Raw genomic sequence first — 21,539 nt, forward strand, 5'->3', positions numbered from 1 at the left:
AATAATTCCACACCAGCTACCACAAAAAATGTTTTCTAGCACACCTGAATACACACAACTAGTTTAACTCCTTACAAAGCTACAAGTGACTAACATTTTCAAGTTCCCATGATTTAAAAGATTAACATCCAGGACACCAACCACACTGAATAAACATATGACTATTTACACACCTGGATTAAATATATTCTAATGACAAAGCAGTAGAAATAACTGACATAGATGTATTATTATCATAAAAGTCCCAAAGCTAAATTTAGAAATTGGAATAAATTGTACAAATTAATATTACATAGATTTGCCTTTTTGGAAAAAAAAATCTCATGAAAACACTGACAACAAACTTTTAAGCTGCTTTTCATAGCTCCAAAGTTTAGATTCTTACTTTCAAGGATATAAAGCCAGTCACCCAACTCCAGATGAGGCAGCGCAATTGGTGTAGAAAGACATGCATTCAGATTATGCAATCCGTTTGATCTGAGCAGCAGGTCAAATTCATCTGCACAGCAAAGAACTGCAAACAGGACTTCTCCACGCCATCCCTAAACCCTTGGTGGGGCAGGCCTAGACACAGATAAGGGAAGCACCCATTTTGCTTGGCAGCAATCTCACTGGCAGGCCCCTTGCTGACTCACACGTTTCCTTCCCCCAAAATGAAAGCTACAAGATATACTGAGTATATTGAAATATATGTCCCCATGCCAAATCCACAAGGCCTCTGATTTGCAGTCTACAGATTATACGATTTGCAGTCAAAGGTATCTAAATGGCACCTGTTTGAAGAATCTGGTCCACCACTATGCTTGCCCCAACTAGGTCCATTTTGTGTGGCAACCCTCTGGCTGATAACGATTTCTTGCAATGGTCAAAACACAATTGCTCCCTGTCGTCACCATGATAATCATTCTCCCCCTTTAGAGAATGCATAAATAGAAGAAGACTAGAAGTGTGTGCCATCCATGCACACAATCAGATAGTCAAGCCAAGGGAATGACTCAGTGGCTATTGACCTTTGTATGTCAACCAAGTCTGTTTAAAGAACTGACCTACAGCTCACCCACCCCCTTTCTGTTTGTCCTGCCATGTCAAGGAGGTTAAATGAAGCTGTCCACTCATCTACTGATCTCCCTCCTGGTCCATTCTGCCTGCCCCTTCTGATATTGGAGGAAACCCCCTCCCCTTCTCTATCTCCACTAAGCCACCTCCAACTGTGGGAGGCGGATTAACCCATTTTCTTTAATAACCACATTTGTCACCGTAAATGTGATTACAGTTTGCTACCCAACTGGGTGTGCAGTGACCAGTCGGAAAGGCAAGTGCACATGCACGAGACTGGGTGGGGGGGAGGTGCAACAATACAGGAACGGACAGGTAATTACTTCTGCCCTCTCTGGGGATGGCAGGGCTGCCTATGTCTTGTTAATGTGGTCACTTTATTCACTCAGTTCTCATTTACTTCAAGAGCACACCCAGAGAAAACATTCTAACGCCAAAGGCTGTGTCTGGGGAAATATAAAGATGAAGCAAGATCAATGCAACTCCCCCCTTAAGCACAAAGAGCGAAGAGTTCCCCCACCCACCCCAAATTGACTGATCAGCCAAGAGCTACTTGGTGCTACAAGACTCCAGTTGCTGTGAGGCTATTTAGTGATGGTAATAGATCACACCCCTAAGACAGAAGGCCAGTAGTAGCCTTGGCAGGAAAACTGCTTTTATTCATTTCATTTATTTGTTAAGCTTATAGTCTCTTTGGCTGCACAGAAACATCTGAAAGAAAGGGATTGGAGATTAAATGCTTCTCTCAAATAGGTACTCAGCACTCCATAATCTCTGCCCCATATTTTTTGTCATACCTATTTCTTTGGACCCATACCTGTTCCTTCCCACTTCAATTATGAAAAAAAATTATGTAAGCAAGGGAAGCCTAGGATGGAGTTCCTCTACAAAAGACAGGATATAAATCTAAGTAAATAAATAAAGCCACTGAATACTCAGTTTTGTATTCAATTCACAAGTACCAGTATTTACATAATTTTGGTCAATTTCTTAGCCTATTTGACCTAACTGGATTATAGTGAGGATTAAGGAGGAAACAATGATATATTGTTTTTGTTTGTTTGTTTGTTTGTTTGTTTGTTTGTACAAACTGACCTGTTTGTAAAAATCAGGTAAATACATTGCACATGAGGAATTCAGGTGTCTATTTAATATGCACAAGAAGCTTCAAGTAGCAGGTTCTCCTTGCTAGCCGTAACATGAATTCATCAAGGAAAGTTTCGTAGGAAGCTCATGATGGGCAAAACAGAACTTAAAACTTTTTTTCATCCCTGACAAGCTAAATAAATTCAGACAATTGATCAAACTGTATGATCTATATCTTTCTACCAATACAAAAGTGCAGCACTATTAATTGGCAAAACATAATCCTCTCAAAACTATTGGACTAGAAGATCTAGAAATAATGGTTTTGGAACATGAGGGAGATAGTTCCTTGGGTCAACTATAGAGAAGAATGGCTTAATGTATTATCTCTTAGTGGCAAAAGATGCTTTCACTTGAAATGATGTATTCTGTTCAGAAGTCTCAAGCCTGCAGAGTTCCCCTTTCTCCAAATTCTCACTATAATTACATCCATCCATTCCCATTTTTGGAACATTTTTATTTATATTGGCAAGATCCTTCCTTGGTTTTGCATATTTTGCTGAACTGAGGTATCACATATATGGAGCAATTTGGCAGAAACAAATTGAACTACTTATGGCCCAACAGCTCAAGCAGCTGCTAAACCTTCTGAAAATCTTTTCTTAGAATATTGTTTTAGATTATGACTGGCTTCAGATCCAGTAGTGCATGTTTGAGCAACTTTATTTGTTCTACTATTAAAATGAGGGGGGGGGGAGTGAGTCCTTTAAGATCTCTGTTAGATCAGACCAAAAGCCTCTCTGATCCAGCATTTGCTTCTCACAAGAGTCTACCGTGTCTCTGGAAAGCCCTTGGGTGCTCTTTATTTATTTATATGTTAAATGTATGTCTCACTTTCCTGTTAGGATCTCAAAGCAACTTATAAAATGTCTTTTCTTTACATTTTTCCTCACAATTATATTCCTATGAGGTAGCTTGGACTAAGAGTAACTTTCATTAATACTCTCATAATGACTATACAGTCTCCAACAAATAAGCCCCAGTTGTCATCATGTCCTGAAGCCACAATAACTTTATCATTCAAGAATCTACCTAGCCACATATCCACATGAACATTAATGAGTCACCCCAAAACCAGCTTTCTCCACCTCTGGTTTCAAACAATGAAAACTACAAAGCTTTGTCCCTGAACTACTCCAAACTAAAAAGTCCAAATATTTCGATAAACCCATGGGATTTTTGAGTTTTAAGCAAAACAAAGTCTTACAGAAGTTTCCCTGTGGTATGTAATAAAGACAAAAGTGGCAATGGAGGAAAACACCCAGCAATGTAAAAGTTCTTCATCACTATCCACAAAGCCCATTCTTCCTCCTTAATCCCCCTTCCCAGACAATGAGGCCATTCCAAGGGAGTTTTTGGCTGCCAAATCTCTCTTTTCTCATCACATCCCTAAACCTCCCCAACCCACTCCTCTGCTTACAAACGGAGAGAGAAGCCGGCAGTCCTGCCGCCCAGCTCCCTCAGAAATCCCAGCTGCTGGCCTTTCCATCTCCTAGTCTTTGCTGAAGGGGAGGGACACAAAGGCTAGAAGTATCATTTCTCTAGCTCAAATCCGGGAATAAACTATTTGCGATCCATATTGTGGAGGCGGGAATGATGGGGGGTGAGAAGAGTCTGTAAGAGACCAAGCAGGCAGGGAACCAGTCCGCAGCGGCGCAGTCTGGGCAGAAAACAGCGGACATGGCAACATAAGCAGCTTCCTGGTTATAAATAGATACCCCAAGAGATGGAGCACAGAAGGATAAAGGTTCATAATACCAGCACTAGGGACCACATACGAGTTATAGAGGTGATCTGATGCTGTGATGGCGTGCCTTTTGATTATGGGAATCCTTAGGCGAGTGTCTGCTTTCTCCTCTTCCCTCTGCAAATATTGCCACCCAGACAGATATAAACATTTTGAAATGCCAACCTCAAGACCAGTCAGGATGCCTGCTGTCTGTCCCTTTTACTACTTGTCAAGATCTGTGGGGCAAGGCAGCGTGGGAGCAGAAGCAAAGCTGACAGCATTGCTCCTTCTCCTGTTCTTGTTTTCCTTGACCTCTCTGGTGAAAGAAAAACATACTGGAATATCCTCTCCAACTCCTGCTCCTGAATAATAATAATAATAATAATAATAATAATAATAATAATAATAATAATAATAATAATAATAATAATAATAATAATAATAATAATAATAATAATGGCAGAGGCAAGAGGGGAAAAAGGTCATATTTAGATTTTTTGGGCTTTCCTCTGGGATCATGTGAGCGAGGGACATTCCACATCAATATATATGTTTCAAAAACATGGGATGATACCATGGAAGTGGATCATTAATTTCACAGCATGGCTTGGCCATGTGTCACTCTAAGCCATGGCTTAATGAGTCACAATCAGATGGACTCTTTCAACACACTAAGGATAAAACATAAGCCATGGTTTTCAAATCACACCAACTGGGCTCATCCACCATCAAAACCAAACCAACCACATGCTGCTACAACTCACAAATGCAAAGATTTTTGCTTTAAGGTCATGGTCTGCCAGAGATTCACTGGATAGGCATGTCATTGCCTTTTTAGCCCCAGAATCTGGGACTCTCTCTGCCCAATGCCATCCAATGTTAAAAATAAACAACCTTCTGTTTATTCAGCAACCCAAAGCAGAATTGGTCTGTGGGTAAATACATTTTAAAAATTTGAATCTAAATGAAAAACCGGGAGAGGTTTACATGTCATTACTCTGATGACAGTATGTTAGAAATACACAAAGGTATTTCCTACTGTGGATCGGCAAGGATAATAGACTATAATAGCAGGAGGCAGCTATGTCACCTGTATGTAATGACAAGGAGAGGAAACACTACAACATCTAGAGTTTGGAACTATGGATCCAAAGGAACCAGCTGCTGTCTAGAGCAGTCTTCACCATCAAAGGCAACATGCTGCCTATGAATTCTGGGAGCCATATATCACTCTTCCACCTACATAATTTCTGAACAGTTTTCAGTGGAAGAGCTTATCCATGACAAAAACCATGATTATTTAACAATTTGAAAAGGGGTGTTGGTCTTACCTGATACACTCCTTCTCGTTGGGTGGAGATAGCATCCAGGAATAGGTTGTACTCATCTGTTCACTTGACTGGACTGAGTCTGTTGAGTTGTAATGTCCCGCCCTTGTTGCTAGGACCTCCCAGCTTTTGATGAAGATGAAGAGACAGACTCGACATGCTGCGATAGCAGATATTCCTCGTTGATGGATGATCAGGCTGTTGAATGGGTAGGGCTGGATGCTATTTCCACCCAACAAGAAGGAGTGTATCAGGTAAGACCATCACCCCTTCTCCATAGTGGTGGAGATAGCATCCAGGAATGGGACGTACCCTTGTCTTATGGGCAGCTCTCAGTCTCGTCAGAGGGCTCTCCTTCTGTATGGACCTGTTGAAGGACCCAGTGCCCAAATGCTGCCTCTGCCAAGGTAAAGATGTCCAATTTATATGCTTTATAAATGGATAAGGCAAAGTCCAAGTGGCCGCCCTGCAGATCTCCTCCAGAGAGGCCTGTGTGGCCCACGCTGCTGTCGTAGCCACACTTCGGGTAGAGTGTGCCGTCACCTGCGTGGGCCTAGGTAAGGACTGCAGCTGGTATCCTTGGTGATGGTAAGTCGAAACCATCGACCAATAATGGAATGTGTGACCCTGGTACCTAGGGAAACTGGATGGAAAGAAATAAACAGCGACTCTGTTTTCCTCCAGCAGTGGTTTGCTTAAGATAGATGCAGGGGGCTCTCCGCACATCTAAGGTGCGCCAGTGTTGGTCTAAAGGGTGGACTGAGTTAGGGCCGAAGTTGGGTAGGATGAGTTCCTGCGCCCTGTGGAACAAAGTGTTTACCTTGGGTATGAAGGAGGGTTCCAACCACAGAACCACACAATGTGTGTGAAAGACGCACAGATTTCTGCGTACTGATCGAGCAGCTAGCTCAGGAATCTGCCTGGCCGATGTAAAAGCCACCAAAAAAGCCACCTTACAGGATAGGAGGTAGGGGCTGGCTGATCGGAAGGGTTCATATGGGGCCGCAGTGAGGGATCTCAACACCTGGGACAGGTCCCAGGTAGGGTACCTATGTACTATTGGGGGACATAGATCAGTTGCTCCCCTAGTAAATTGCCGGACTGTGGGATGCTGAGCGAGACTCAAGAGATCCACAAGTTAATACTGATGACAAGCCTGTCACTTGTCTCCGGATGTGTGTTGGGTGATAGCCCTTTATCTAGTCCATCTTGGAGAAAGTCCAAGATCTGGGCTATCGACAATTCAAGTGGAGAGAAACCTGACTTGATACACCAGCGACAAAGGTCCTCCAAGTGGTGGAGGAGATACATGTGGTGAAAGGCTGTCGAGAAGCCTGAATGGTCCTGATGATCCTGGAGGAGAAATTGTACCCTCTCAGAGCATGCCACTTAGGTGCCAGGTGATCAGTTGGAGCCACCGTGGGTCCGGGGGAATCAATGTCCCTGACTGAGCGAGATCACTTCCTGAGGGATCTCCATGGTAGAGCCACCGATAAATTACGAGATCGGTCAATCAAGTCCTCCTGGGCCAATGTGGGGCCAGAACCTCTGCCCTCTCCTCCAGAACCTTCTGGGTCACCCTTGGCAGAAGGGGAAAAGGAAGGACGGCGTCCTGGCAACCACAGGCTGTGGAGAGCATCGAGTCACTCCCCCCTTGAGTGGAGAACCTGGAGTAAAATATCGAGAGCTGCAAATTCTCTGGGGTGGCAAACAAGTCCACCTCTGGGATGCCAAAATGGTCTATCAGTTCCCATAAGAGGGATGGGGGCAGATGCCACTCTGCGTGGTCGATGACTGTCAGGCTGAGTCAGTCCACCAGACATTGGACACCTCGAAGATGTGCACCACCTTTATGGATCGAAGATGTTGCTCTGCCCAAAGGCCCAGCCACCTGGCTTCCAGTACCAGAGATCTGGATCTGGTGCCCCCCTGACAGTTTATGTTCGCCTTTGTGACCACATTGTCGGTTAGCACTAGGATGTGTTTGCCCAAGACCGACTGCTGAAGATGAACGAGGGCTAGATGCACAGCCCGCAGTGCCAACCAGTTGATGTTCTGTTTTAGATCCAGGTGACCCAATTTGCCCCAAGCTACTTGTGATTGGAAATGTGCCCTCACAGTCAAAGAGGTTGGCATCTGTTATTACTACCAGATGCTGGGGTTCCTGGAAGAGGTGTCCTTTGGAGATGGACGGTGACTGCCATCAGTTGAGGGAACGGAGGATCTCGCTGGAGACCTGGACCTGTCGTGTCCCACTCCTCCGCTGACGGCCGGGTCAGGGAAATCCGAATCAGGCGTGCCTCTGCAGCTCTGCCAAAGTCCTAGAAAAGTCCTCAGGGCAGGCAGGAGACCAGAAAGTGACTTCAGCAAGATATGTTTAGACTTTGCCTGACTCAGAGAATGCCAGAAAGCAGATCCTTTATATAGGCCATGGAGTGTGGCTCCATGACTCAGCACTTATCCAGGCCTGCCCCTCCCTTCCTTCTGTTGCCTCCGCCTATCAAGTCTTCTGACGCGAGGGTCACTCCAGTCTGCAGCTGTTGGTAATTGACCTCCCTCAGGCTCACATGCTGTGGAGGAGGGGGAGGGGTCTAGTTGCTCCGTTTGCCTGGGCATGGAACCAGAGCTGGGGGCTGGAGGTATTTCCTCCTCTTCAGCCTGTCTGGGCATGGAGCCAGGGCTGGGGCGGGGAGGCATACTAGGACATTCCTCTGTGTTCGGAAGCAGATAAGAAGACCCCGGCTGTGGTGAGATCGGACGAGACACAACAGGACCCTGGCTGGCGAGCTACTCCTGCTCGCCCTCTGGAAAGGTAAAGGAAACCGTTGAAGGTCTCTGGCCTGTAGGCATGTCCATGGTGTGATGGTGCTGGACACCATCTTGCCCAGGATCAGTGATAGCAGTACTAAAGACACTTTACGCCCTCTTTGGATCCTATGTGCTAAGTTCCTGAGACTGTCCTGACACTCCTGGGACAAGTACACTCTACCTTCAACGGGAGCTATAACTGCTCCAAGATGAAGCAGGTGGGTTGACGGAGTCAAATGACTCTTCTCCACAATAACAGAGAACCCGTGGTGTCTAAGTGTTTGAATAGTTCTCCGGACTGATGGATAGAGAAGGACTGGATTAAAATGTCATCCAGATAATATCAGACACGCATGGGCAGGGACCAGAGGTGAGCCGCCTAGGTGGCTAAGGCTTTGGTAAATGCCTAGGCACTGAAGACAGGTCGAACGACAAAACCCTATATTGACAGTGGGTAACCGCATAGTAAAATCTAAGTCATTTCCGATGTAAAGGGAGAATCGGAATATGCAGGTAGATCCTGGTAAGTCAACTAAGTTAAGGGAGTCGCCTTCCGCATGCCAGCAAGACTCAATTGAAGTGACTGCCTTTTGAATCGCTTATAGATAGACAGCCGTTCAGTCTTTGAGGTCAAGAATAGATCTCCCTCACCCAGGGCTTTGGGAACGACAAAGGGAATTGAGAAGAATCCCTGCCCCAGTTGGTCCTCTGGCCCCTTCTGTATAGCCCGAATGTTTTATGCCTGAATTTATAAGGATCCTTTTACCACAGTCATTGAAACTGGGCAGCATATAAGAAACTTTAGGGAAGGGGAGAGGAATTCTAGGGAGAGGCCATCTTCTGAGAGTCTAAGTCCTATGCCTCTCTCTTTGAAGAGTGGAGACTGGCTCCTGTGAGAGGAAACCAAGGAGCATGGTTCAGGAAAGGTCTGAAATTCCTCTTGGAAATGGGGTTCCTGGCCTTGATTCCCAGAGAAAACAGAACCCCTGAGGATGCATACCTAGATTGTTGCATTCCAGGAGAAATGTCCTTCCTGATGACTTCTAAGATAATTGCCTGCATATGTTCTGGAAGTACAGCTTCCGCCCCTATTTCAGGGCACAGGCCAGCTGCGGTTGTGTGAAGGTAGAGTCTGGGGCAGTTCTGACTGTCTTATGTAGTTGCTCAACACTCTTTGCCCTGTTTTGCAAGTCTGACGTTGATCCCCATCGCTCAGACAGGCAGCAATGAGGCTTGTGGAGGGAACTGAACTCCAACTCCCCCTGGTGACAGGTTCAGCCAATGCAGCCTATGAGGCAGGCTTTGCTCTTTCCTTTCCCTGTCAACTGTTTTACAATGTCTCTTCAGCGCTTTGTCTCTGCACCTCTTGTCCTTTTGTGCTGCCTTAGGGTCTTGCTCGATCTTGCAGCCTTGCTATGAGCTGTAGAGCTGTGCGCGGCCCTGGCTCCTGAATTCGCATTACTTGCCCCCATGCTGCTGCTAACAGCTGCTTCATCTGCCATTTTGAACTGTCACTTTTCGCGCCCTTAACCTTATCCTTGAAACAGGGCACCTAGGATTTCAGATATTCATGGGCTGCTGGAGCGCAATGCTCCCATTGATCCTAAGACAGCCCCTGGCTAGAAATAAGACTGAAGCCCCTATACACTGCTTGAAAGGAAGCACGAAGCTCCCTGCAGCTTTTGGCAGATGGCTAAACGGGAGTGTGAAGCTGCTCGCAATTTCGGCAGTGCAGCAGTGCAATCTGGAATGCTACAGCTCCTGCCAATCACAGCGATGCCTGCAAGGGAATCTTTATGGCTTCAATTGTGCTGGTGCCACTGGCTGAACGGGAGCGCAAAGCTGCACCAGTGAGTGTTTTTAAAATTGAATTGTTGGGTGGTGCAACCCAAGGCTCGTCTAGGAATGCAAAGATCCTATAATGACTACCTGACACGCTCAAGGCGGGAGCGCAAAAGCTCCACTGTGCAATTTTTCTTGCTGTCAAAAACTGGAAGCACAAAAGCTCTGCTATCCAGCTTCCCCTGCCGTCAGATATGGGAGTGCGAAAGCTCTTCCATCTCTCAGGAGGCTCTTCCACTCTCCTAGATGTCTTGGGACTAGCTGTGTGGGGGACGGAACCCTGACAGCTACCCTGACAGCTGAGGAGCCCACCGTCTGGCTATTTGAGCCAAATCCCTCACCAATGAGGCAATCCCAGTGACTCAACGAGGTGTGCAGGAATCAGCTGGGTCAAAAACTCACAACGCTGAAGAAAGTGTTGAAGAAATTCCAGGATGAGGAATTGCTTTGGGATCCTTACTGGTTTTCTCTCTCGGAAGCCGAGGCTGGCAGATTCTTTGGAGGGTCTGATCTCTGTGTCTTCCATCCTCTTGGGATGCTTTAGAGGTCTTACTGTGCTTGACAGCCTTGTTGTGAGCCATAGAAACCTTACAATGTTTCTGTCAGTTGAGGCTTCAGCTCCTCAGGCCAGCTGTCGACGGTCACTGCGTCCACCCTATTGGCTGACATGCAGTTCCCGCCCTTCCTTGATTTAGGCAAGGATTTAGGCATCGGGACTGAGATTGCAACCTCCTGCCTCTTTAAGAATGTACCCAGTATGGCAGGAAAGGCGAGCTACTCCAATCATAGCTCTCAGAGCAAAATGGACTGCAAGCCTTCTCCGCTGTTCAAAGCCACTGAGGCAAGTGCTGGAGCCTAAGTTCCTGTCAATCTCTGCCGCTCTCTGTCAGTGGTGGCATGGCAATACGTGGAGAGCAAGGCTCCTGTCAGTGGCAGCACAGCAATTTGCGGAGCGCGATGCTCTTGTCAGTGGCGGTGTGGCAATTTGCAGAGTGTGAGGCTCCTGGCAAGGCAATTATTGGCGCTGATTGCCTGAATTCACCAAGCCGCCCTTACCTAATGCGGGGGAAGTGCTGGGCACTGCCAGAAATGCAGGCTGGCAGAACGGGAGTGCAAAGTTCCACCAGTCAATTGTCAAAGTATCAGGTGGTGCAGCAAATGACTCCGTGTTTAAAATGGCCACCCAACTCACCCGATCAGGAGTGCAAGACTCCTCCAAGGCACACTTCCCAAGTGGGAATGTGAAACTCCTCCGGCTGGCTATCCCTGCTGCAATAACGGGAGCGCTAGACTCCGCAGTCTGTTCAGAGCACCTGCAGCTCAATGGACAAAAGGATGGCCAAATGACCAATATTAACACAAGACTGAGAGCAGGGAAGCCTTTCCAATGGCCGGAGCCGGAATTGGAGCCGATGGGAAACACATACAGTGATTCTACTCTGAATGAGAGGCTGTTGAACTCACGAAGTTAACCATAGTTGAATAAACATCCAGAAAAGGCAATCAACTCCAGTGTGAAGAAGCATCCAGGAATAAACAAGTTGTAAGAGAAACTTTCGACACGTCTGTCCAGGCTGAAGGACTGAGTCAAAAGCTGGGAGGTCCTAGCAACAAGGGCGGGACATTACAACTTGACAGACTCAGTCCAAGCAACTGAACAGATGAGTACAACCCATTCCTGGATGCTATCTCCACCACTACGGAGAATTTTCTAAAGGGGATCAGGAGGGTAACGGAAAAAGAATTTTCTTCTGTACAATATGACCTGTAGACTTTCTGAATCAAGGCCTTTTTATCAAATATGTTGTGTCTTGTCCGCTCTCACCGCAGCCGGGGTCTGCTTATCTGCTCCCGAACACGGAGGAATGTATGCCTCCCGGCCCCAGTCCTGGCTCCATGCCCAGACAAGCTGCAGAGGAGGGGGCACCTCCCGGTCCCAGCCCTGCCTCCATGCCCAAGCAGGCTGCAGAGGAGGGAGCATCCCCCGGCCCCAGCCCTGGCTCCATGCCCAGGCAAACGGAGCAGCTAGACCCCTCCCCCTCCTCCACAGCATGTGAGCCTGAGGAAAGTTTACTTCCAACAGCTGATTGGAGTGACCCTCGCATCAGAAGATTGGATAGGCGGAGGCAACAGAAGGAAGGGAGGGGCAGGCCTTAATGAGTGCTGAGTCATGGAGCCACACCCCATGGCCTATATAAAGGATCTGCTTTCTGGCAGTCTCTGAGTCAGGCAAAGTCGAACTTATCTTGCTGAAGTCATTTACTGGTCTCCTGCCTGCTCTGAGGACTTTGCTAGGACTTTGGGCAGAGCTGCAGAGGCAAGCCTGATTCGGATTTCCCTGACCCGGCCGTCAGCAGAGGAGTGGGACACGACAAAATATTTCAAAATACAGCACTTGTGAATGGGAAATAGTTGCCACACAGGACTCAGTCTAACACGTGGATCTTCAACCTTGGTCCCTTTAAGACTTGTGGACTTCAACTCCCAGAGTTGAAGTGGAGTTGAAGTCCACAAGTCTTAAAGGGACCAAGGTTGGAGACCCCTGGTCTAACACACATGCAGTATTAGTCTTATGATGCAGCCATGACAACAAAGCAAGGCATTAGCGCATACAAAGCTAGGGCTGCACCTAATTGTGTCATCTCAATCCAGTTCCAGACAAGCTGCCATATACTACATTGTAAAAAGTTTCACATATATTATTATACAATGCATGCTCTATTCCTCACAACTCATTCTGTTTTCTGCTAACTATGACAGCATTTGCAAGACAAGGCAATTCAATGAAATCCTGCTACCTGACCAGTGAAAACTCCCCTCCTTTCCCCATCTACTTTTGAGCTTTTGCTGGGTTTTCCCCAATTCACTTTCAAGTACATATTGCCTCCTTAACAACTTGATGCCATATTTTTCATTCTCTTAATCAAAGTCCTTTTTCAGGTGCTTTAGTTCTACATCCATCAATGATTTTCCACACTAATCCTGCATTTCAAGAATGGCAGCTCATTCATTCCCAATGTAACATCACTGCCACATTTCTTAAGCAGGCAGCATAAGGTCTCCACTGAACTGCAGAACTCTGATTCAGTTCATCACACCCTTATCCAGAATCTCCAGTCTGATCGTTCAAAGGAGAACCTTCCTTGTTCACTACCCCATTTCAAAGCGCTTTTTGGATCCAGTCAAGCAAAGCACTGCAAATAGAGACATCTCACTCCTTACGAGAGGCGAGAAGAAAAGATTTCAAAGGAACAGAGAAAAATCCAGCTGGGTGGATAAATACACATGAGCCAACCCCAAATATCATTACTGTAGGTTTAAAGTTTTTAACTCTATTGAAACTACTCCAGATTGGAAAACTCGGAATACTGTTTGCAAGCAAGCTAATGAAGGCAAAATGCAAAATTGCACTGGAAAGATAAAAAGTAGAGAACACACCCCCAAGCAGAATTAAAATGGGGAAAAATTTAAGAAATACGTTTTCCTTCGTCCACATAATTTCTTTCACTTATGAAAAAACATTTTTTCTTTAACAGGAAACAAAGATTATTAAAATTATATACACCTTCATCGCAGCCCAAGGAAAAGTTGTAAGTGAAACCTGGAATCATCACAGGATTCCATGTTTTGAAGGTTTTGAAGGTTGAAAAAACCCTCCACTACTCTACCTCAAGGTTTTTATTTTATTTTATTTTATTTATTTGTCTATCATATATAAGATAACAGGTAAAGCATAAACATAATTTGGATACATGAAAAGAGTAAGTAAAAAAGGATTATTAGGACAGGGAAGGTAGGCACGTGGGTGCACTTAAGCACGCCCCTTACAGACCACTTAGGAATGGGGTGAGGTCAACAATAGACAGTTTAAGCTTAAAGTTTGGGGAGTTTGGGGAAGAAACTAGACAGTCAGGTAGTGCATTCCAGGCATTGACCACTCTGTTGCTGACGTCATATTTTCTGGAATCAAGTTTGGAGCAGTTTACCTTGAGTTTGTATCTATTATTTGCTCGTGCATTGTCGTGGTTGAAGCTGAAGTAGTTATTGACAGGTAGGACATTGTGGTAGATAATTTATGTACTATATATAAAACATTGATATGATATAGTATCTTCAAAACACATTCTCCTGAACTATATACACACTCACACAGACACAAACACTTTTTTTTAACTTGAACCTTACCTGGTATATGTTCATGCCACTGTTACATTACTATATGAATATATTTTATCTCTATCACTGCATATATTTCTACAGCAATTCCAAACTTCTGTACTAATTTCTACTTGTAGTTATCACCAGTAGGTCTGTTGCTCTCTATCAGGGATACACTTATTTGCTGGTGATATTATATTACTCACTAGTTACAGCATTCTCCTTGTTGTTGTTGTTGTTTTTTGGGGGGGTGGATAGACAGACAAACATATTGCATTTTCATCAAGTCAATATCATTTTTCACATTTTATTGTTATTCCATCTTGCTAGAGTTGCCATTATTTGTCTATGGCTGTTTATTTGACATGGAAAAAACCTCAGCCAATTATTCTGTCTAGTGGTCATTCCACCACTGGCAACCCATTGGAAGCAGCTGAAGGCCTAAAGGTTCAAATTCTGGAACTGGAAATTAATAACAGCATCAGCCTAATATGCATTTGGAATTTTTCCCAAACCAAAACTTGGATAACAACTGCTTTGCATGCAATAAATCCTTTATAAAAGAGCCAGGTAATCTTATAATCATTCATCTTTTTTTATTTTCATTTTTTGTACAAGTAATTGAAGACTTAACTTATCTTTTTTTTTTTTAAATGTCATATTGCAATGCCACATTTTGGCCACTTTTGGAGTTTTCCAGAAAAAGGTTATATATGGGGGGGAGGGGGGTTGGAAGGGGGTTGGACTAGAAGGCCTCCAAGGTCCCTTCCAACTCTGCTGCTGCTGCTGCTGCTGCTGTTGTTGTTGTTGTTGCTGTTGTTGTTATTATTACAATCTGCAGCTTCTACCCCTTTCCTTGAAATTCTAAAGAAAAGTTTAAAATTCCCAAGTGCAAAGATTGGCTGTGGCCATTCTTATTTTTCAATCAAATGTGTTGGGTACCAGAGTCATGGGCAGGATACAAATTTGTTTAAAAAATAAATAAGAAAGATCACAGCAAATCCATGTCTTTGAAAATCAAATGTTTGTCTTTCTACAAAAAGCAATTCCTCAAAATGTTTGGAAGTCAGATATCAATGGCAGCTTTGGGCAAAACATCATAGTTCTCTTTTTGGAGAATCTGTCACTCTTTGGGCCACATAACCAATTTCTCCAAATCAGGCTCGTAATGACAGCTGGGTTTATTTCTATTGAAGTAGCCACTACAGCTGTGCAAACATTTGAAAGAAGCGCTTCGCAACATGTGGGCGTGCAAACAAAGCACCTCTTTTGAATCCAAGTGTGAAGTAGCTTTGCAAAAGGTATGGGTCTCTTAACAATTCAAAGAGAGGTGCTTCATTCTTGCTTCCACACATACATTTCTGCCTCTTTCAAATGCTTTTGCACAGCCCTTCAGGCTACTTACTCTAAACATTATAATGCACAAGCCCCCCCAGAGTTCCTCAACTTGAATTCGTTATTCTGTGCAAAATTTGTTTTACATTTTTTCCCCCAGGCCCAAGCGGACTGTTCCATCCTATCTGAAGATCAAACTGATCAGGTGACAAGAGGGAAGACAAGAGGAGAAGCACTTCAGAGATCCATGGCAAGTTGTATTAGGATGGTGAACTCACATTCCTTAAAGCATGAAACAGCGACAACTAAAACACCTGTTTGGGTTTCCCTGTGTTCTGTGGTTTTGCCATGCTGGACACAATGATTTTTTTTTTTTTTAATCCAAAAAGTTTTTATTGGTCAAAAAAGGTTTATACAAATACATATCAGGTATGGTAAATTTTCATTTTTCTTATACAAGATAAGAATTTTACTCAAAATTTTAAACACATACAACAGCCATATGGCAAGCAGGTGATACGAAGTAGCTAAGTTTATCAATCTTACATACGCAATAAAGAAGGGTCAAGAATAATCAGAATATCATACAAAGGAGAATAAGGAAAACCAACACAATACCAAATATCATTGTCACTTCCTAGTTTTGGATCTCAGAACTCTGGGTTCAGCCTGACCCAACTCCAGGGCCGCAACAGCGGCAGCCGCCTCCTCCCCATGGTCTATAACCTCCCCTTCTTCAACTCCTGGGTCATCTAATTCCAGGAGGGCTTTGTGTTCCTCCACGTAGGCCGCAGCCTCCGCAATTGTACTAATTTTTTTCGTAATGCCCTCCCGGAAAATCATCAATCCCTCTGGCATCAGCCATCTGAAGCCTACTCCCTTCTGGTACAATTTGCTTGACAAAAAGTAATATTTCTTTCTCATTTCACGTACCTGTCTGGGAATCTGCCTCAGAATGGCTATCTCCTGCCCCTATAAGTCAGTGCCCCACTCCTATGTTTTCTAAGAATTTCATCTCGTCTCTCTTCTCACAAATTTGACATGAACCTCTCTAGGAACTGCATGCGTGCGTGCATATTTTGAATTAACTCTATAAGCTCGATCCACATCCCAATTCATAAAGTCAACACCTCTCCCAAGAAATTCTCCCAACAGTTTAGTCACAACATCTCTCAAGTCTTCTTGGTCCACTTCTTCCAGATTTTGAAACCTAAGGAAATAAGACATTTTATCCATCTGTAGTCCAAGCACAGCATTGCCTGTCGTCTCCTCTCTTTTCTGCACTGCCCGCATCTCTCCCTCCAGACCTTCCACTTTCTGCTTGTTTTCTGCTGAGACTTGTTGAGTGTCCTTTAAATCCTTTTGGATAGTCACAATTTCTGCTCTTATTTCATCCAGTTTCTTGTCCATATTAGATAACTTTTCCAAAATTCTCTCCATTTCTCCAGCAGTTGGTCTCTGACCTTTTGCCATTTAAAAATTTTTTTTAAAATCCTCAGGCAAGCACAGTATCCTTGTAATTTCCTCCGGATCCACCAGGGGGCACTCACAGGAGCAACGAGTCCAGAGTACAGTTAGTCATACACAATGATTTTTAACCAACCTGCCAAATTCCCATGTGGGCATGCAACTATTATCATATAGAAAAAGGAAAGGCAGAGTATACTTAAGCACCTCCATTACTTAAGAGAGTAATGATAAGATATGACTCTCAAGAACAAACCAAGAAAGCAAAAAGCAAAAAATCCCAGTCCTACCAAAATCCTTTATCCAAATATCATAAAAGGACTGCCTAGTACACTTCTAAAATCCCCCTAAAGATGATTTTAAAACTGGAAACTATGATAGTTAGAAAGAATGCCCTACCACAAAGCAGAATATAGCCAAGGTATATTGATTCTGTTAAATCCACATGTAAGGAATTCTACACAAAAAAACAACAACAACAAAACCACAATTTTTCATCAACAGTCAAAAATATTAAAATTGCAAAATTCTAACCTTTATAAAGCATTGATGGATAATCTGTGGCTCAACCAATGTATCTGGAAGAATTGATGGCAGCAAATTCTGGAGTCCATAGTATAGCTAAACTGCAAAATTTAGATGACTAATATGGCAGGTAAGTAGTTGTGTTTTCTGTAACTCTTTGCTGCCATTGAGAGGTCATCCAGATTTTTGCAGGCCAAATAATCCTATATAACATTATTTTTCCTCTCTTTTCTTTTTTTTAAGGGAAATATGTTAAGATTACAGAATATTGTTTAGCTGCCATTTCAGTCACATTAGTTACTACAGAAATGATAAAGCAATGGAACCCTTTCTTCTAGTATTCTGATGAAATCTCATAAGCAACTCACAGAAGACAAACAACTTTCACAACTTCATTTATGTACTTATACTTACGTGCTGCTCCAATTGAGCAACTCTGAAAGTATTACAACTAAGATACAGTATACAAATTGCAACAAATATTCCAGAACATACACACACGCACAACAACACCCAAAAAGCTATCAAATATAGACTCTTCTCTGGTAAGGACCAAGTTCATATCATCCCCAAAAGCTCTCTGAAAGAGGTAGGTCTTGATGGTCCTATGAAATATTAGCAGCATTAGGGTTGTTTTGATTTCTGGAGGTACACTATCCAGAGAAAGGGAGCCTCAACACAGAACACCTGCCCCAATGGCATATCCCCAAATGGCTGGGTCCCAGAGGAAGTCCCTTCCTCCAGATTTTGCAGGCCAAATAATCCTATATAACATTATTTTTCCTCTCTTTTCTTTTTTTTAAGGGAAATATGTTAAGATTACAGAATATTGTTTAGCTGCCATTTCAGTCACATTAGTTACTACAGAAATGATAAAGCAATGGAACCCTTTCTTCTAGTATTCTGATGAAATCTCATAAGCAACTCACAGAAGACAAACAACTTTCACAACTTCATTTATGTACTTATACTTACGTGCTGCTCCAATTGAGCAACTCTGAAAGTATTACAACTAAGATACAGTATACAAATTGCAACAAATATTCCAGAACATACACACACGCACAACAACACCCAAAAAGCTATCAAATATAGACTCTTCTCTGGTAAGGACCAAGTTCATATCATCCCCAAAAGCTCTCTGAAAGAGGTAGGTCTTGATGGTCCTATGAAATATTAGCAGCATTAGGGTTGTTTTGATTTCTGGAGGTACACTATCCAGAGAAAGGGAGCCTCAACACAGAACACCTGCCCCAATGGCATATCCCCAAATGGCTGGGTCCCAGAGGAAGTCCCTTCCTCCAGATTTTGCTTGATGAGCAGATGGCACTGGGAATAAATGGTTTCTAAGATACAAGTCTTCAGCCATATAGAACTTTAAAGATGGCTATTATTGAATTGCATCCAGAAGTCACTTGGCAGTCAATGCAGCTCTCAAACTAGCAGTATCTCCAAAACTGATTCCACCTATAGCCTTTAAGCTTTCGCTTGATCTTTAAGGAAGCACCATATATAGTGCATTATTAAAATCTAATCCAGAAGAAAGCAATGCATCAATAACCCTGAGCAGAGCCTCTTGATACAGAAATGGCCATAACAGGCACACCAGAGGGAACCGTACAAAGGCCTGATTGGCCACAACCACTATCTTATCTTCAAGCAGGAGTCTAAGAAGACCTCCAGATTACTAGTCAACTATGTACCTGCAGTACAAAGCTCTCTAGGATGAAAGATGGAAAATTACTGGAACTGACTGCCTTCTTAACTCACCAACATTCCACTCTGCTTATTCCAGATCCTAGCAGCCTCCAGACACCAGGACAGAACCTCTATCTCATCTCCTGATTGGCCCTGTGTCAAGATATACAACTGGTTGTCATCAGCATACTAATGATACCTGACCCTATATCTATAAATGAACTCCCCCATGTAACTCCTCTTGGTCCAAGAGGATCAAGAGTATTAAACTCTCTCATCTCAATCCATAATCATCTACAAGATCAGTGTGGTCCAGTTAAATGCTCAGGCCTGAAACGTGACTAAAAAAGATCCAGATAATCCTCTATTTAAACAAAATTTTACAAAATTCCTTTCCTACGTTCATTTTATCTCATACACACAAACCATACATACATACATACATATATACAATAGAAAAATAAAAAGCAAATGTAGCGGGGGAAATCAGCCAGGACAAGGAGAACAGATTAATACAGATGCTTTAAGAAGCCATTAATTTGAGTTTGGCTCAGCACATTATGTAAAACTAATTAATGTGGTTTATGAGCCACTACTTATTGCTTACTATGTGTGATCCAAATCACTCTAGTTTGTTCAACAAACTATGGTTAAAAGCATGAACTCAGCCACTTGGTTTATGGCTTTGGGAGAATGATTCCACCCAAAATTATTCAAATGCACTTCTTTATTATTGTATTTAAAGTACCATGTTTTTGTATGAAAGGATTGACAACCTAACAGAAAATACAGCATTAAAGATAGAACAGCAGTTATAATGCACTCAAAGATGGAAAGAATAGTCCAGTATCACATTGGCAATATTGAGACAGATACATATTCATATCCAGTTCAGTTTTTCTCCTTAAAAATGCCCACCGATGCAGGACTAGAGTCTTAACCACCTTCTCTAACCCTTAATTCTCATTCACTATCCCACAAATCTTCTGCTTACGATGATTACTGATGCAGCCAAATGACCTATTCTCTCATTCTGCCATAAAAATATTTCTCAATATTGAAAAAGATTATTATCAGGAGTTAAAATCAAACTCCATCACTGCCAATCCCAGACAGAGAACTGGGAAGAGATTTGAAGTGCAGTCTCAAGTTCCTGTGTGATTAGTTCTTGAATTAAAATACTAGTGACAACCTCAGCTTTTTGTGGCAAAGAATTCCATAGGCCAATGAGCTGTATTTATCTTGGAAACACTAGTTTTCTTAATATAGGCCAAATCAAATGAAACATGTGATTTACAAATTACTTAACTTTGAATTTCTACCTGCCTACATCACAGAAATAGATTCACAATTTGTGTTACATATGCCACACACACACACACACACACACACAAAAAGAGAGAGAGAGAGAGAGAGAGAGAGAGAGAGAGAGAGAGAGAGAGAGCGCCAGACCAGAGCCGTATTTTCCCAGGGAAACCCAAGTTCCTTTTTTAAAAGAAAAAAGAACTAGTTGACAAGAAGCAGTCATCAAGTCTGACGCAATGTTTCCTGGTGTCACCCACATCATAAAGTTTCATTCCAGCAAAAGAGGAACATCTCTGAACAGAAGGGGCAGAAATAACTGCTCAATAAGGAAAATGGTTATTGCTATCAATGTAAATGTTTACACAAGAAATGAAAAATCCTATTGGCTTTCACTGTATACAAACTATTCATTTATAATCTTGAATTTACAAATGAAGAGTAGAGCTTGAGGTGTTGAACTAGAATTGATGAGATCTAGAACAGGTTCTGCACTATCTACAGCCATGGCAGCTGCCTTTGAGAACAGCAATTCTCTCTGCTCAACCTACTGCATAGGATTGCTCAAGTACTAAACTCTCTCTCTCTCTCTCTCTCTCTCTCTCTCTCTCTGTTTATACAAGTGAGAAATGATTAAATAGATGGTTGGAGCATTACCATACTGTTCAATTTTAGTTAATGTAAATCTACATTAAATCAAGCATAGTTTTTGTTCTAGCTGTAACCACTTATTTTTTAAACTTTCCCCTTTTCCAGACAGACCATTGAAAGTTGTAGTGCAATAGTGTAATTAAAAGGCCAATCCACCACCCTCAACAAAAGCTCCCGTTTATCTTTACATCCATTCTTCTGTAGTCCATTCTGCATCCTTCTATTGTCCTTTCAGATATGCACATACTCCTCTAGCCATTATCAATCAGGATTCAGTTCTCACAGAACTTTTAACCGCATTAAGCAAAGAACAATCTTAGAATCCTTAAAGATAATGGATTCAAACAAACTGATGGTATTCACACAGAAACATTTTGACATTTTGTTTGGGACCTATCCTTCTGCAGATTCGACTGCCTTAAAAAAAGATAGAAAAGGGTTTTCAAAGGAGGCAGATTTTTCTGTAAAGTTTTTTTAAAATGTCCAAGCTTTCT

General features: G+C 43.0%; 1 protein-coding gene across 4 annotated transcripts in view; it reads right to left on the reverse strand.

The window, feature by feature from the left end:
* The window catches only part of RARA (retinoic acid receptor alpha), a 241,541-nt gene that overhangs the window by 162,340 nt on the left and 57,662 nt on the right, over window positions 1-21,539 (reverse strand). The window contains exon 1 of one of the 4 annotated variants that reach the window (XM_058180173.1): window positions 386-523. The exons of the other annotated variants lie outside the window; for them this stretch is intronic. The gene's annotated coding sequence lies outside the window, so the exon portion shown is untranslated. Of the gene's footprint in view, window positions 1-385; window positions 524-21,539 lie in introns of those variants that run through there. 4 annotated transcript variants of the gene reach the window in all.

The sequence above is a fragment of the Ahaetulla prasina genome, chromosome 4, assembly GCF_028640845.1.
Source record: "Ahaetulla prasina isolate Xishuangbanna chromosome 4, ASM2864084v1, whole genome shotgun sequence".
In the NCBI taxonomy this organism is placed as follows: Eukaryota; Metazoa; Chordata; class Lepidosauria; order Squamata; family Colubridae; genus Ahaetulla; species Ahaetulla prasina.